The sequence below is a fragment of the Protopterus annectens genome, chromosome 10.part0 (genome assembly GCF_019279795.1).
Source record: "Protopterus annectens isolate FY-2018-M chromosome 10.part0, PAN1.0, whole genome shotgun sequence".
Lineage (NCBI taxonomy): Eukaryota > Metazoa > Chordata > Ceratodontiformes > Protopteridae > Protopterus > Protopterus annectens.
This window is the reverse complement of record NC_056744.1, coordinates 793,145,636-793,163,217: the sequence shown is the minus strand read 5'-3', so window position 1 is coordinate 793,163,217 and position 17,582 is coordinate 793,145,636. Positions and strand designations below refer to the sequence as shown.

Sequence of the window (17,582 nt, the reverse complement as noted above, 5' to 3'; positions counted from 1 at the left end):
ATTAGTATTTATTATAGTGACAAAAGAGGGTATGTTACTAAAAGTAGTTGAACATCTTTGGAATGTTAGACATATCCAATCACAGTGGAAAGCAGGAAGAATATACATTTTGTTTTTCCAGATACAAATCACAATCTTGATTTGATAAATGTTTATCTTATTATGGAATGCCTGGATTCTATGAGGAATATATTCACATTCCTTAATTGTGAGCCACCACACCCCACTGGAAATAACTGCAACAAGAATACTCTCATACAGGAGACTGAGAGAGAGACACACTGGTGATTCCCAGTTCACTTGTTAAGAAACAAATATTTTAAATAGTGGGTCAAAGAAATGCTGAAGGAATAGTTAGATAAATTAATGGAGAACTCTAATATTCTAGAAGAAGAGTGGAATATTTTAAAATTTATTTTAATGACTAGAGTTCAGGTAAAGGAAAGCGTGCACTGGGAGTGATGTCAGCTGAAAACAGTGTGTAAAGAAAGTGTTCAGATGGTAAAGCAATTACAACAAAGTGAAAATAACTGGTGCAGGGATGTGTGCAAAATGGAAGGAAGCCAGACTACATGCATGAATATGGAATGGTAACACTTAAAGAAAGTTTTTTTTTCATTGATATCCCAAAAGCTCAGAAATTGTTAATTAGAAGATTAAGACAACAGAAAGTAGGAGGAATGTTAACCAAAAATAGAGAGCCCGGCACAAGGGAAATAACCGACAACCTAAACAGATACTTCATGTATTTAAACTTTACAACTGAGTACTATACAAGGCAGATAAGATAGAAATTAGGCAATATCCGTAAATGAATAGCTTTGTTCTAGACCATACATTACTTAAGTTGTAAGAGAATGAGGTGGGGCAGTTAAATATTTATATTCATCAGGAGGAGATTACTTGTGCTATACTACATCAGACAGTAAGGAATTCCCCCGGCTTGGATAGCATCCCTTTGGAGATTTGGGAGATAGAAACCCAACTGTTAATTTGGTTTTAATTAGTGATGTTTAACATCATTTTAGAAGGTGTGCAAGCCCTTGTTGCTTAGAAAGTACCTACAGAAGTTGTAATAGCAAAATAAGGCAATGATCCCCTAGACTCAGTGGCCTTTAGGCTGATATCAGTTCTCAGGCATGACTACACAGTATTTATGTTGACTATAGCCAGGAGGGTAGCAAATTTACTCCCAAATATAATAAATAAAGATCAATGTGATTTTATTGAAGGGTGACAAACATTTGATAACATTAATAATAATAATGTTATAATGTGGTGGGAAGTGGAAAACACAGGCCAATACTTTATATTGATAGATCTTGATGCTGAAAAAAGATTTTGATAAGGTGTGAAGGAATTATATGTTGAAAACTCTACAAAAATGTGGCTTTTCTAACAAGCTGATACAATTAGTAAGTGGGTTGTATGAGTGCTCCCAAGATGGAATAAATGTGGGATGAAGGCTATCAGAGGTTTTAATGTATCCAGAGGTAAAAGGCAGGGGTGACTACTTTTCCCTTTAATATCTGTACTATACAAAGAGCCTTTAGCTCAAAAAATAAGACAATCTAAAATGGAGGGATACAATTAGCATGGTATGCAGGAAAAACTATCTGTTAACGCCCCTTTTGGAATGTACCTCACAAGACATCTGCAGCAGCTGGAAAGGCCACAGAAGTACCTCACAAAGAGGATTACTGGCCTCAAACAAATGCCTTGCACTGACCGTCTCAAAAAGAGTTTATTTATTTATTTTATTTTACATTTGTTGATCGGGAAAGTCCGTCTGGATATATGTCCATTTTCAGCGGAGGCCCGGGGAGAAAAGCTCCAAGAGATTATAGAATCATAACAGTGATTACAAACAGAACTAAACACATTTTCAAATTTACATTAGTAACTCCAGAAAAAAAAGTTCATAAAGAACTCCAGCTTTACTCCGTAGCTTATCGCCTACTCTGAGGTGATCTCTGCCTAACATATAAAACTATGTCAAACCCAGAGCTGTTGGACATGCTACACCTAAAGAAATCCCAATCCCTCTGAGCTACATGCTCTAGGGACCTAAACCTTGTCACTACAATAAACAGGACATGCTGGAGGGATAGATTCCTGTCCCAGAGACATCCCATACTCTGGAACTGGCTACCCATCTATGTCAAGCAAAGTTCTTCACTAGCACTCTTCAAGAAAAATCTTGATGAGTGGATGGGAAATAGGAAATACACCCCAGGGATCACTTCTGTGGCTCTGCTCGACAGTGGCACAGGAAAATAACTTTCTTGGGTGGTGTAAGCCAGGGAACCTTGTTGGCTAGGCTTATGTAGGCCCTTGGACTGATAGCCTCTTACCTACCTAGGAACCTATGATGTAATTATAAATATGTCTAATCCTAAGCAGGGGGCCCCAGTTTTATGTAGTTTGATCAGCATTTTTCAAATATTCTGTGGTTACAAAGCTAATGAAAGAAAAAAAAGCTATTGCTGTCAGTCATGCTTCATCTTGTGACATGGTACAGCATTTTCCATAACTTTGGGGACATGACATAATGAGATGTCTGGGTGTGTGGTTATGACGATGTGTGTGCATAATACATGTATCCGGGAAGAGCTGGATCAAAAGATATCCAAGTCATTTAGAGACTGAGGTTTGCTTGGTATTGATCTAGATAATAAGAGTCAGGCTATCGAGATGTCCATAGGTTCATGCATACTTATTAGGCTATTGATCCATTAGTCGCTTTAGAAGCCTAGCCATACATTCCCATGAAGTTTGTAGACCTTATATTTTAAGTACCAATAACCCAGAGATGAGCAGAACATTTAAATGTTGCCCATATACATGAGCGACAAAGGCACTAAAACAGGAGTGAATTTGCAGCTACCCATCCATTCATCCAGATTACATTTGCATAGTGTAAGAGAAGCACTTTGCTTTATGTATAGAGGAAGACAATTCCAAATAAGTGTTATTCTCTGTAATACATATCCATCCCTCCAACATGTGTTTATGTTGCAAAAGTGATTTAGATCTCTTGAATGGGTGTTTATGCCCCCATTTCACTTGTAAATATGCACTAGGCCTGACAGGATGGGGTCTGTTGTGGCTCTGTATGTGAGGCAGAGATAACCCCATATGACACTGAGATGAGGGACATGGTGTTGAGATGGTCTGCATAGTGTTTATGATTTAGACCCTTGATTTTCTTAGTAAGAAATCAGTGTGGACATTTGAGATGTGTCCAAGAAACTTGCTGGCTCAGTGGAATCACACTCGTTCACATGACAGTCTGTGTTTTGTTGGTCAATCTTTACAATCTCCTGGGTTATTACACTGAAGTTTGTCAATCTAAAAACATTTCCTGTAACATCATCTGACACATCCACTCAGATGGATGTAGTTACATGAGCATATTTCTTAGGTAATATATGAGCATTATCATTTTGATAAGCAGTGTTGTCCCTTTTTAAGTTTCTAAGATTTCCTCTTAAGCGCAGTCACTAAATGCCTTTCATCTTTTGTAAAGACTACTGAAAATTCACTGCGATGTATTTGAAACTGATATTTCCTAATACATCTGTCTAAACAATTAATTTTTTCCTCCAAGACTTTGTTTGTACATTTGTAAAATTCTTACAACCTGTATAATCCTACACTCCTGAAGTTGTTATTGACATAGTTGTAATGTTCCATCTTCCACTGCACTGTTATAACTTGTTGATACTTGTGAACCTCTGCTATCTGTGAAAAAAAACAAAAAAAAACAAAAAAAAATCTTGCTTTTTTCCCACTTTTCTGAGATTTAAAAAAGTTCAATTACAGGCTTGTTGTTCTTGAACTGTTTGTAAGTTTCTGTGAGGCCATTTTTTGCTTGAGCTAAAGAGAAGTCTCTCTGTTGATCAGTGGCAGTGAAAAACATTGAGCAGCCTGCCTGCCCCTGTGGGAGTGGTTACTGACTTGAAACTGTAGTTTAATTGGCCATTTTGGGTCAATTACAAAACTCCTTCATCTTCCTCTCTTAAAACCCTCTTTTGCGTGGTTTTGTGCATAGCGCAACAGCGGGCAGCGCCGCCTAATTGGGTTTAAACTATTCCTGGCTCCACAAAGTCTGCTCTTCACTTTTTCCCTTAGAACTGCTCTATCTCTCAATTTAAACACCATATTCTCATTCTAAGGCCCTTCACTGGTCCAATTAAGTAACCCCACAAGTTAGCACTATTAAACCAGAAGCACTACTTACTCTTATACTCTCTACGATTACCCTGTCCTCTATTGGTCCATCTTAAATTTAGTTTCCCTATTACTCTAGCATGTCCAAAGGTCAGTCAATGGTTTCCTCTCCAGTCCAGCTGGTGAATCTGGGAATTTTGAGGCAATGTTACAACTGTCTCATGTACACCGACAACCCTCTCCTCCTCCAAACAGGTTCAAATATATGTGAGAGATGCAACTATTTAGCCAAACTGGAGGCTGAGCTCTCTCATCTCAAAACTGGTGTAACCAGTCAGGAAGAGAAGGTAACCTCACACAACACAATTCCAGTATCACACAGTCCCACCAAATCAGCGAACCAAACACATAAATACACAAAAACATACTCGGAGGTTCTAAATAAAAATCTACCTAAGCAACAGAGACCTCCAAAGCAGACATCCAAGCAAACGCTACCTCAAAACAAAACACACACAACACATAACCCACAAAGTCAGTGTGCTAAGCCACAGCCCTTAAGGCTGAATAACACATCTAATACTCTTGTTATAGGTGACTCTATTGTCAGACACACTGACGTCCCGCTCACCAGGCTGAATAAAGAGAAGGTCATGGTGAGCTGCCTGTCGGGTGCTAGGATCCGACACATAACGCAAGCACTCAGGTCACTCAAAAGCAAATACAAATATGACTCAGTCATTGTACATGCTGGTGTGAATGACCTGAGACGTACCTCCCTGGACTACATGAAAAGAGACATAGAGGAGCTCTCTGATCATGTAGCCCAGGCTGGTATGACCCTGACCTTGAGCAGCATCTTACCCTCACCTAGAATGATGCCACAGTACAAAGACAAAATGATTGATTTTAACAATTGGCTAAAATTTTGGTGTCATTCAAAGGGGATCCAGTGTCTGTCAGCCTGGGATGACATGCTCGACAAGCCATGTTGCTTCACTAGGGACGGCTTGCACCTGTCACCACTGGGCTTTCGGATATTGGCAAAGGCTCTTGCCAACCCCATAGTGCCTTTTTTAGGCAAGGCTCAAAAGTCAAACCCACCCCCATAAACAGCACAAGGAACAAGAAACTAAGGGTAATGCTGCTAAACACCAGAAGTCTTAACCTCAAGATGCACGCACTCAAAGCTCTCCTCAGTATGGAGAACATCGATATCTGTGCAGTGACAGAAACCTGGTTCAAGGCTCCAGAGAGCACCCCAGCACTACCAGGCTATACCTCATATCATGCTTTTCAGCCCCAAAACCCAGACCGAACCACAAAAGGAGGGGGAGTTTCCATATTTATCAAGGATATCCACACCTCCAGGTTAGTGGCATTGCACGGCATCGGAGACCATCCATGTGCAACTAACAGTAGGCAAGACTGCTTTTCAGTTTATAGCATCCTACAGACCACCCTCTCAAAGTCAGGAATCCCACTCGGCTTTCCTGAAAACATTGGAGAACATGAAGATCTCTCCGAACACCATTATATTGGGTGACTTCAACTACCCAAACATTGACTGGGAGCACTACTCAAGCCCCAGCACCTTAGCCCAAAGATTCCTAGAAATTATAAGCTCAAATGCTATGGAACAACTAGTCACCACTCCCACAAGAGGGGACAACATACTAGACCTGATCATTACCAACATGGGGGCTCTATGCTCCACACCAGAAGTATATCCCTCATTGGTAAGATCAGACCATAAATTAATTTCACTGGATGTCCACATCCCGACCCCACCCCCAGCCCAGAAAACCACAGTGAAAAACTTCTCAAAAGCGAACTTCTCACTTCTCAGAACCGAAGTGGAATCCTTCAAGGCCCCAGGGCCAGTGGAAACTACGGCCCAAACTGCAGAATCCTATATAAACGCATTCTCGGACATCTCCAGGAATGCATGGATCATGCTATCCCAAACAAAACCAAGACCCAATCATCCAAAGGCAGGCGTCCAGTCTGGTGGACCCCTGCCATAAATAAACTGTACAACAGAAGGAGGAAGCTACTACATGATAGAGCAAAATCCCTAATAGGAAGGCATCTCTGATCAGTACTAGCAAAAATTACGATCCCTCATAAAATCCTCCAAGGCCAGCTTTGAGAGAAAAATTGCACAGGACACCAAAACAATCATAAGGCTTTTTCAGTTATGTTAGAAACCTGGGATGCAACTCCCAGACTTGTTCTGAGTTGATTCGAACGACAAAAATACACTGAACCCACAGACATCGCCAATATCCTGGCAGACAGGTTCAGTGCAAACTTCTCCCCTCCCCAAAAGAGCAAGTATCTATCCCGGCAGAGGGCTGCCTACCAAACATCTCAGATGCTCAGGTGAAGGCTGCCCTCTCCAAAGCAAAAAACACTGCTTCCATGGGACCAGATGGCGTCCCAGGTTGCGTCCTACATGAACTCCAAGAGGAACTAATCCCTCAAATAAAACAGCTATACAATCTCAGCCTCACTACAGGATATGTGCCCACAGAATGGCGTACAGCAACAGTGGTCCCACTCCACAAAGGTGGAGCCTCTAAGGACCCTGGAAACTATTGCCCCATAAGCCTGACTAGCTTAGTCTGCAAGGCTATGGGGAGGATCATCATGGAGCTCATAAACAAAGACATTGGGGACCTACAGACACTAGATCCTACCTAGTTCGGTTTTGTCAAGGGCAGATCCTGCCTTTTGAACCTGGTTGACTTCTTTGAAACAGTCACCAAAGCCATAGATGAAGGGAAGGTAGTCCACACAGCCTATCTGGACCTTGCAAAGACATTTGACACAATACCCCACTCAGGCATCATAGATAAGCTATCCAGCTTAAATATAAACCCCTATGTCACAAGATGGGTCACAAACTGGCTCAAAGACAGAACCCACAGAGTGAGAGTTGCTGAAGCCATGTCAGACTCGAAACCGGTCACAAGTGGCATCCCACAGGGTTCTGTCCTGGGACCACTCTTGTTTGGTATATACTTTTCTGAGGTACAGGCAAATGTGGGAGGACTATGGCTCACCAAGTTCGCAGACGACTGCAAACTGGGTGCCATAATCAACTCTCCAGCTGACACAAACATCCTTCAAAAAGGTCTCACAGAGACAGATAACTGGCGCCAGCGCCATGGTTTAAAGCTAAATGCCAAAAAATATATAGTCATACCCTTTGGCAAAAAAATGTGCCCACAAATTACCACATAGGCGGAAACCCATTAAGTACAGAGAAAGTTATTAGGGACCTGGGGACCCAAGTTGATAGCAATCTCTCCTTTGAAAACCACATTGCCAAAGTGGTTAGAAAGACCTTCTACATAGCCCACCTCATCACGAATGGTTTCACATCTAGATCAAGAGAGGTAATCGTGCCCCTTTATTCATCCCTCATCAGGCCCATCATAGAATACAATGCCCCTTTTGGGATGTACCTTACCCGACACCTGCAGCAATTAGAAAGACCCCAAAAGTATCTCACCAAGAGGATCAAGGGTCTCAAACTGATGCCATATGCTGCTCGGTTAAAAAAAGTCCAGCTCTACTCAGTTGCATACCGCCTACTTCGAGGCGATCTATGCCTGACATACAAAGCTATGTCAAATCCAGAATTAATGGACATGCTCCACCTCAGTAAATCTAAATCCCTTAGAGCCACACGCTCGAGGGACTTGAACCTCAGCACAGAAATAAATAGAACTTGCTGGAGGGACAGGTTCATAACCCAGAGGCTCCCTTCACTCTGGAATAGAATTCCAGTTCATGTGAGGCTGAGCACCTCACTGAATCTCTTCAAGAAGAATCTCGATAGGTGGATGGGGGATCGTAGGTTTGTCCCAGGGATTACTCCCGTGTCACTATTAGACAGAGGCACAGTAAACTAAACCTTAAAAAGGGCACAGTATACTCAAATCAAGGGGTGGCGTAAGCCATACAGAATCGGGCTAGGCTTATAATTGCCCCAGGGCAGATAGCCTAGTATGAACCTACGAACCTATGAACATGTTTACTTTAGCATATTCAGTTGTGACTTCTGAACAGTGTATTCAACTGTCTGTTATATTGTACCATAATGAATGTAGTTGAATTTCAACCTTTTACCTTATGTATACAACTGTTACTGTCAGCTGTGTATTTGACTGTGACTCTTCTATTGTATGTGCTTGTAAATGTGGAGCTTTTCTTCCTGTGCCTCCACTGAAATTGGGCTCACCTTGGTCCAGTGACCCATCCCAGTAAACAAATGCAAATAAATAAATAATTATCATGGCTGTTTTCCACCAAATCAAAGGCTAACAAGGTAAGGTTAACAAGCACTGCCCCAGTCAATTTAACTTTGTCCGTATTTAATAAAAATATATTATCTGTCAGGGCCCAGATATCAGTCATTGTACTCCTTCCAGAATCCGTAATGGTAGATAAAGAGTAGATTGCATTGTTTTAGTTATGATGTTGTGCTTTTTGTTGTTTACTTGTTTTGTCAAATCTGGATCATCATAGCCTCAATGACTTTAGCACACTAAGCTTGACTAAGCTTGACATTCCGCAACTGCTTCTTTAAGTTATTACAAATTCATATTTTTTTTACTTCAGTAATGCTTTCTATCCATGTTTGCCTCTGCTGCCCCTTCTTTTTTTACCTTTGATCTTTACCAACATCGTTTTTCTAGTGAATCCTGTATTTGCTTTAGTTGGCCAAAGTATATGAGTTTTAGTTTTGCAGTGTAACCTTTCAGTAAAACATCCTGTTTTATTTACTTAAGTACTGATTGATTTGACCTTCTTGCAGTCCATGGAATTTTCAAAGTTTTTCTCCAAACCACATTTCAAAAGTATGATTTTCCAGCTCACTACTTTACTTACAGTCATGGACACATAACAATACTGTCATGGCCGGCCTTAGGCATAGGCGAACTAGGCGACCGCCTAGGGCGCATTACAGGCCGGCCTCGTAAAGGGCGCAGTTTTGGCTTATTTATTTTTTTATTTTAATTACTGCATTCTTTCTTCCCAGTGCTTGTAGCAGGTGCTGGGAAGAAAGAATGCACTAACTAACTAAACTAATTAAAATAAAATAAAAAAAATACAAGGGCGTCGGAAGTTCCGACTCGGAGCCATGGGGAGGGGGAGGGGGGGTGAGCGCCCTCCCACTTTTACATCTGCAGCAGGTCGACTGCGGTATTAGCGTCTTCTCCTTAAAGATGAATGCGAGTGATAGTGTGTGTGGGTGCGTGAGTGAATGTCTGTGTGAATGGGTGGTTTGTTGTTACTGTGAGTGTTTTCTTCATTTGTCTAATCTACACGTTGATCTTATTCGATCGGGCTGGTGTGGGGCCCGGCCCAGCTTGAAATGAGAAGACTTCCTCCGTGAGCTGATGGTCATCCTTCGGCAATGCGCGTGAGGCAACGAGAACGGGCGCCGTGCCTGAGGGCACGGAAAGTTCAGAGGTGATGAGTCGATCAGATATACTAGGCCAGGGTGGCTTGTATCCTCACGGGTTTGAGGCGGCAAACTTGGCCCATGAGTATAGAGGCGATTCTGATCTGAGCTTGTATTTATTTATACGTGAAATTGCATTGAGAGCATTTAAACTTGGAACGTGTAGTTAAGCATACTGATTATTATTAATTGCCTTCGCAACTAAAGAGCGTTTCTTATCGGTTCACGTATTGCTTTAAAGAAAAGCTTGAGTGTGGCGAATGTTTTAAGTGCTCTGTCTGTTGTAGGAAAAGTTCATCTGTATGTGTTACAATGGCTGGTTGTGTGGGAAGCAGCAGTTCTCTTTAATTGGTTGTTAAATATCATTAAAACGACTTGAGCGTTCACTTCGTATGTTGGAATGTTTTTGCAGGTTAAGATGAGTTCATTAACGTGATCCATTACTGTATCAGTGGGGCGCACAGATCTATGTAGTGTTCCTACTAGAGTCATGACGATGGTGTGCATGGCTGCATTACAACGACAATGTGGTGTCTGCCTCGGTACATTTAGGTTCTGAACTGCATTAAACAAGGAAACTTGCATTATATTTTTTGAGGGGCAGGGAAGAAATGGGCCGTTTGTGTACATTTAATATTTTTCATCTCCGTTATGCACGATGCAGACCAGGTTGTCACTCAATTTGCGACACGCCCATGTCTGCGCGAATCGAACTGGTGAGGCCCTTCACTACAATATCGCCCTTCCTTCATGAAAGTTGTAATTGTTAGGTTTAGTGCTGTAATCCATGATTTTTATCAGGCGTTATGTTTATAGTTGCTGTTGCATGTTAAACTAAGGGGACTCCTTTCCCCCTACCCTTTCTGCTTCTTTCCTAAAAGGGCCCATTCGCATATTTTAAGTTGATTACTGATGTCTTTAAATGTATCGCGTCTGTTTTTATTTTTAATTTGTTCCTGGTTCTGCGGTGAGACATTACGAGCTATGGCCCCTAAGTTGACTGAATACAGCCCATTACAAGGAAGTCAGAAAGGTACTGTCTGAATAGGAGGTACACCTAAGCGAGTCTTAAGAATCTCGACCATAACAGACTACACAGGAAGAGGGCGTGACTGCTTTTTTTTTTTGTTTTTTTAGAAATTTTGTATTTTTACGGGTATGAAATGCATTTAGCACTTGGTTCTGAACAACTTCCACATGATTTACTAGCATACAGAAGGGGAAAGCAATAGCGTCAGAAAACGAAATTTGACAGCAGCCAATGTTTACAAAGACTGTAGTGTTATAGTTGGAACTGGGAGAAGTAACTTATTTAAAGATGACCAGTTTTTTGTGTGACAGATTTCTTGGTGACTGAATACACTTATATTTTCGTGCCTTTAACCTTCTAACATTAGTTGCTGTGTTTCCTTGGTTAACCATAGTGCATGGTTGGTTTTCACTGTTGTGGCGTAGGGTGAAGAAATGGTTTGTAGTATAGTCATTCCAGTTAGACTGTATCTGGAACGCATGACTGTTAAATCGGATTTAGTTTCACTTCCACATATAATTGGGGGGTGAAAACTGATTTTTCTTGAAGTATTAACACACTACCTTTTGTGTATTTAAAACCGTGTCTTAGCCGTTCTTGTAAATAGTTTTATAGTGATTATGACCGAATTGTTCAATATGTAGTTGCATATTTAAATGTTAACTGTTTTTGTTTAAAGTTGAATACTGTAGAGTCTAGAGGCATTGCTTTTAGGCTGTTCCAATTGTAATGAGCCTTTTAATAAAGGTGTATTTGTTGACCTTAGTTTTATTTGGGGGTGGGGGGGTGACTTGTTCTGGCTGTTATACCTGTTAATGGCCCATAACACTTTTGATAAGTTCCCAGGTCTCTGTTTACATTCTTTGTAGTGGTGGTGCCTATCCAATGTGATCTGGGGAAATACTAAACTTAGCATTTGGTTTGAGCTCACATGTAGTTCATGCCAGAGGTGTCTGTCCGAGGGCGACTTGGCAGGTCCCATGTTTAGTAATCTGTATACCTTGTTATGGAGAGGTGTCTGCTGTGCTTGCCTCCACCCTGTTTTAGTCAAGCTTCCTATTTGTTTTCCTGTGCTTTTTGGTCACCTTTCTATTTCCGTTTGTCGCACTGTCTTCCTGTGATTTTATTTCTGAGGAAGTCCTTCACTTTGGGACAGAACTGTTGAAATGTAAAACCTGCTTTGTCAGTTAATGAATCTGGGTACTAATTTTACATCTTAATTTTCTTTTTATTTTCGTGTAAGTTTACTGATTCCCATTTGGTTTAGCCACTGATGGCTTTTACTTTGGCCATCTGTTAAACTTCCTGTCATTTTCTGACCCCCTAGTGCTACACCTTGGGAAGCTTAAGGACTGGGGAGGAAGGCACATCATATCAGTTTGTGAAGAGCTAGCCTTCTTGGAAGGGAGCTTGTGATGCTCCTTTGCTAAGCTGAAAGGAGTTTCATGCCCATGCATGTCCTAGTTCCTTCCTTGGAGGGAGGGGGGGGATCTAGAAGGAAGCACAATGTTTCAAAGCCTTTCCTTTCTAACTTTAGATGTTGAGTAGCATACCGCCTACTTAGAGGTGACCTGTGCCTGACATACAAGGCCATTTCCAATCAGGAATTGATGGACATGCTCCACCTCAAAAAATCCAAATCCACCAGAACCACAGGAGCTAAAGATTTGAACCTCGGCACAAATATAAACAGGACATGCTGGAGGGACAGATTCATAACTCAGAGGCTTCCCACACTCTGGAACAGAATCCCAGTTTGTGTTAGGCAGAGCCCCTCATTGACTCTCTTCAAGAGAAATCTTGACGAGTGGATGGGAGATTCCTCCCTGTGTCACTACTAGACAGAGGCACAGTCAACTAATTCTATTAAGTAAAGGGATGTGTCTCTACTAGACAGAGGCACAGTCAACTAATTCTATTAAGTAAAGGGGTCTTCAATGTGTCACTACTAAGACAGAGGCACAGTATTCTGAATCTGTTCTTTACACTTAGTACCACTACAAGGGGTGGCGATAGCCACATCACTATGGCTAGGCTTATAAATGCCCTAGTGCAGATAGCCTCGTACTAATCTATGAAACGAGCATCATGCGTGCTTACGCCAGTGTGGAAGTAAATTCAGTTTTCAGTCGCACGTAAATTTTAAGCTAGCAGTTCTGTGAAGGGGGGCTAAGTCCATGTGGCAGTTTGAGTTAGAAAGATGGTAAGTAAGTGTATGTGTGTGTAATTCAAACTGTTTGTTACTGTATGTGAGAGAAAGAGTGTGTGTCTGTGCGTGTGTATATAGAATTTCAATAACCCCTTCTGTTTGTATGAGAGAAGGTGCGTGAGTGTGTGTATGTGTGTGCTGCTAACAGAGAGAAGGTAGATGTGTATGTGTATAATTTAAAATAGTTGTTTTGTTTATTTCTGTATGAGAAAGTACTTGTCTGTGTGTTTGAGAGAGTAGGAGTGTGTGGAATTTAGACTAGTTGTTAGTTACTGTATGAAAGAAAAGGTATGTGTATGTTGTTGTATGAGAGAGTAGGTATGTGTGTGTGTATATTGCTATGTTTTCAACAGACTCTGTAGTGTTCCTCGCTTGAAAAAACTTTCGGACTGCATTGAGTGACATATTTTTATGCATATCAATAAATTAGAAAACCAAAATAAGGAATATTTTTTTAAATAGTACTCCGATTCACTTAAAACGTTAGTAGAATAGAAGGTATATCTGAGCATAATTCTCAATTTTTAACTAAAAAAAAGAGGGGGGGGTCTCAAGAGGCAAAATTAGGAACATTTTGCTAGATATGGGACAGCTGATTGATTTCTGTAGGGATACCATGTTGTGGTATTTCATAAAACGATTAAAATGCATAATAGAAATTAATGCAAAAAAATGCTTCAGGAGGGCTGACACCCACCAAATGGAAGTTTGTTTTGTACTGTGGGGCAGGTGGAGAAGATATATAATGTATACAGTATAGCTTTTAACTTTGATTATGTATTTTCTGATATATATTTATTTGAAATATGCAATATGGCAGGGAGGGGTGTGTCAGTCCCCCTGTTGGATGTGAGCATTATTGTTCAGGAGTTAATATCAAACTATTTTCATTACTAACTGTGTATGACTTTTTAAATAGTCTGATGTGCCATGGGTGACTGAAAATATGTGAAAACACTTGTTCTTGCAGGCATACTTCTTAAAGGTATGATTTAGGCAGTGCGTTATAATTTTGGCCCTCAGATTGTCTTGCTCCTTCTCGGTTTACTGATGTTCCTCATAATGGCAGACCCATTTATAGGTATGTACATTATCAAACAAATAAATACAACCCATGCAAACTCCTTTCCAGGAACTATATAGGGTCTAGCATATAAAGTTATATTGTATAAAGTAAGACTCTGGTCTTCTTTCTGACCTTATAATACGATTTTTAAAGCTCAGAGTTTGAGAGGTATTGGAAGAGGGTGTCAGCCCCTTATTAGATACATACATTATTTTTAATTAATGTTAACAGATAAGGCATGTATATACAGTTATTGATTAGAATAGTCCTTAAAATATCTATGGTTTTGCTGATATACTGGTGTCACAGTACATATCCAGGGTCCTTATTTGCATTATTCATTACTAAGAGGCTGACTGCCATGCAAACATAATCAGCCAGCGTCAGTCATCTGAAGACATTCTCACATCTGTGTGAAAATGGTGTGGAATCATAGCTTGCTGTAAGCACTAGCGAAACCTGTGATTGTTGGGGCACCCTGGTTCTAGGGGTCCTGCTGTTGTTTATAGGTTCATAGGTGTGTACTAGGCTAATGGCCCTGGAGCCTTTACAAGCCTAGCCCATAAGATTACCCTGGCATCATGCCACGTGACCTTAGTTCCCATTGCCTCTGTCAAGTAAAGCCACTGGAGTGATCCCTGGGGTGAATTTTCTGTTTCCCATCCACTCATCAAGATTTCTCTTGAAGACGGCTAGTGAGGTGCTCTGTTTGACATGTATGGGAAATCTGTACCATAGCATGGGCAGTCTCTGGGTTATGAACCTGTCCCTCCAGCATGTTCTGTTGATTGTAGTAAAAAGGTTGAGGTCTCTGGAGCATGTGGTGCGGAGGGAATTGGGATTTCTTTAGATGTAGCATTTCTAACAGAGATGGATCCTTCCTGTGGATGTGGAGCAAATAGGGGTGTTTCACGAGTATGGTGTGGGTGCGGCTTAAGGGGCACTAGAGCACTACTTCGCCTAGGGCTCCATTTTAGCTAAGGCCGGCCCTGAATACTGTTATTACTGAAAAAAATCATAGCTTTGACTATAGGGACCTTTGCTGACAATGTGATTGATGTCTTTACTTTTTAAAATTTTTTTTTAGAATTGCCATAGCTTTTCTTCCAAGAAACAGGCATCTTTTAACTTCATGTCTGCAGAGATCCTTGAGTCCCTGCCTCTTTCACCCCATCTATTTTTAAAGAATCAATAGGGTTGTGTGTGTGTGTGTGTGTGTGTTTTATTACTTGAAGATGTTGCAGAGCCTTATAAAAACTGTTTGACTTTCTCCTCTTCAGAATTTGTAGTTTATCATTTTTGGGGATTAAAACCAAGCACTGATTCTAAAATTTATTTTATTTATTTATTTATTTATCATTTGTTGACCGGGAATGTCCGACTAGGTTCCAGAGAGCCTGTTTTCAGCGGAGGCCCGGGAAGAAACGCTCCAACCCATTTGTTTACTAGGAGGGATACGCTGTTTTTGTTTTTTTCAAGATTTTTGTCCACAGCAAAAGATCTGATGGATAGTCAATTTAAAATAATACATTCCGGGTCATTTTAGCTCATGAATTTCCAAAATTTCAATGTTTATTCTTCTCGTGTCATGCTTAAGCACATTGAGTTTACCTTGGTCCATAGTTGTAATGTTCCATCTTCCACTGGTGTATAGTTCTTTGTAACATTTAAATGTTCTTTCATCTCTGAGCACCTCAGCAGATGCTTGTACTTTCAGCTTAAACCAAGCTGTGTCATAGCCTCTGGCACTGCTTGTACCTGTCCTTTGATCTTCTCCAGTAGTATGCTGGACACCTTCAGTTCTGAAGTTCTCATCTTCTGTTGCTATTACAATATGCCTCTGGTTGATTATGTTCATAGGATTTTCTTGGAAAAAGTACTGGAGTGTATTTCCATTACCTTCTGCAGTGGACCATTTTAGTCTCATCTCTCTGCCATGACCTGACCGTCTTGGGTGGCCCTAAACTGGGTAAGCAGGGGTGTGCAGTTAAAACTTGTCTGATTGAAGACTGCTGGAACATGGGCTCAGTTTTGAGCTTTTTTCTGGTTAAGTGGGTAACTTGTTTAAGTTTGTTTGTTTGTTTTCTATTGTTTTATATATATATATATATATATATATATATATATATACACACACACACACACACACACACACACACACATATATGTATATATATATATATATATATATATATATATATATATATATATATGGATCTAGGACATTTGCTCAGCTGAGCAAACGACCAAAATCCAAATGGCCGGGCATACTTATGCGAAAGTGCTTTTCACCGAAGAAACACTTTTGCGTAAGTATGACTGTTGCCGAGGCTGTACTACGGTGCGGGTAAGGGACATTTCCCTTTTCCCCACTGTAGTGCGGTCTCAGAGGGAGAATATTAAAGTAGGGGGGGGCAAAGCCCCCCTGCTAAAATGTAGTGTTTTTTTTTGTCACACGCTTTAACGAAAGCGCTTTTTTGATAAAAGCGCTTTCGTTAAAGTGTGTTCGGGTTTTATGGATTCGGACATTTGCTCAGTCGATCAAACGTCCTAGATCCATATATATATATATATATATATATATATATATATATATGTGTGTGTGTGTGCTTTTACTATATTTGTGTTTCTTCCTATTTTATTACTGGGGGCATTGACTATAACTATTATCTGTGATATATAACAGTAAGTATCCTTTTCTGTGCTTTTAAACTGTTTTTTGAGTGTATCTGCTCTATTTTCTGAAAAAAACAAACAAACAAAAAAAAAAAAAATATATATATATATATATATATATATATATATATATATATGTATACTTGCTTCCTGCCTTTCTAAGCTAGTATAGTCCAGTTTTCAGGTTAGTGCTGAATTCAGGGCTGTGTTACAAATCTCTGTGTTTGCCCATACCTTACTTGGACAAAAGGAAGTATCTCTGTTCACCTGTGAGATAGGGGAGCTTTGAGCAGCCTATCTGTCCCTGGAGCAGTGGTTTCAGCCCAGAAATTAGTAGTTTATTGGCCATTTTGGGCTAATTTCTATCTCTTTCTTTTCCCTGCTATAAATACTGCATTTGCCCGGTTTTGCGCGCCGAGCAGCGCCGGTTAGCTAGGGTAGGCTCCACAAAGTCTACTCTTCAATTTTTTCCTTGGAACTCGACAAACTTTCAACTTAAGCACTCAAGCCATTCATTTCTCAGCCTGGCACTTGCTCAAAACTTATAGCAAGCACTTATAGACCCTAGCACTAGACCCTCCTGTACTGTACAGAAGCACAAGGCTCTCTATTTGACCTTACCAGCCATCCAGTAAAACAGTTCACTGTACCTATCCAGGCATGTCCAAAGGGCAGTTTCAGGTGTACTCTCCAGTCCAGCTGTTGAATCTGGGCATTTTGAGGCAATGTTTCAACTGCCTCATGTACACATACAACCCCCTTCTCCTACCAGCAAACACTAATACATGCGAGAGATGCAGTTATACAGCCAAACTAGATGCTAAGCTCTCTCAACCCAAGACTGGATCAGACAGTCAAGAGGAGAAGGGAAATACTTGCATCACACCACCAGTCTTACATAGACCCATTAAACCAGCACCGGCAAAAAACACACATAAATACATGAAAA

General features: G+C 40.6%; 1 long non-coding RNA gene and 1 other non-coding gene across 2 annotated transcripts in view; both read left to right on the top strand.

Annotated features, from left to right (window-relative positions):
• LOC122813349 overlaps positions 1 to 17,582 on the top strand; it is a 292,537-nt gene that overhangs the window by 48,852 nt on the left and 226,103 nt on the right. The window lies entirely within an intron of this gene.
• On the top strand, positions 9,366 to 9,760 carry LOC122814690. The gene has a single exon (XR_006366889.1).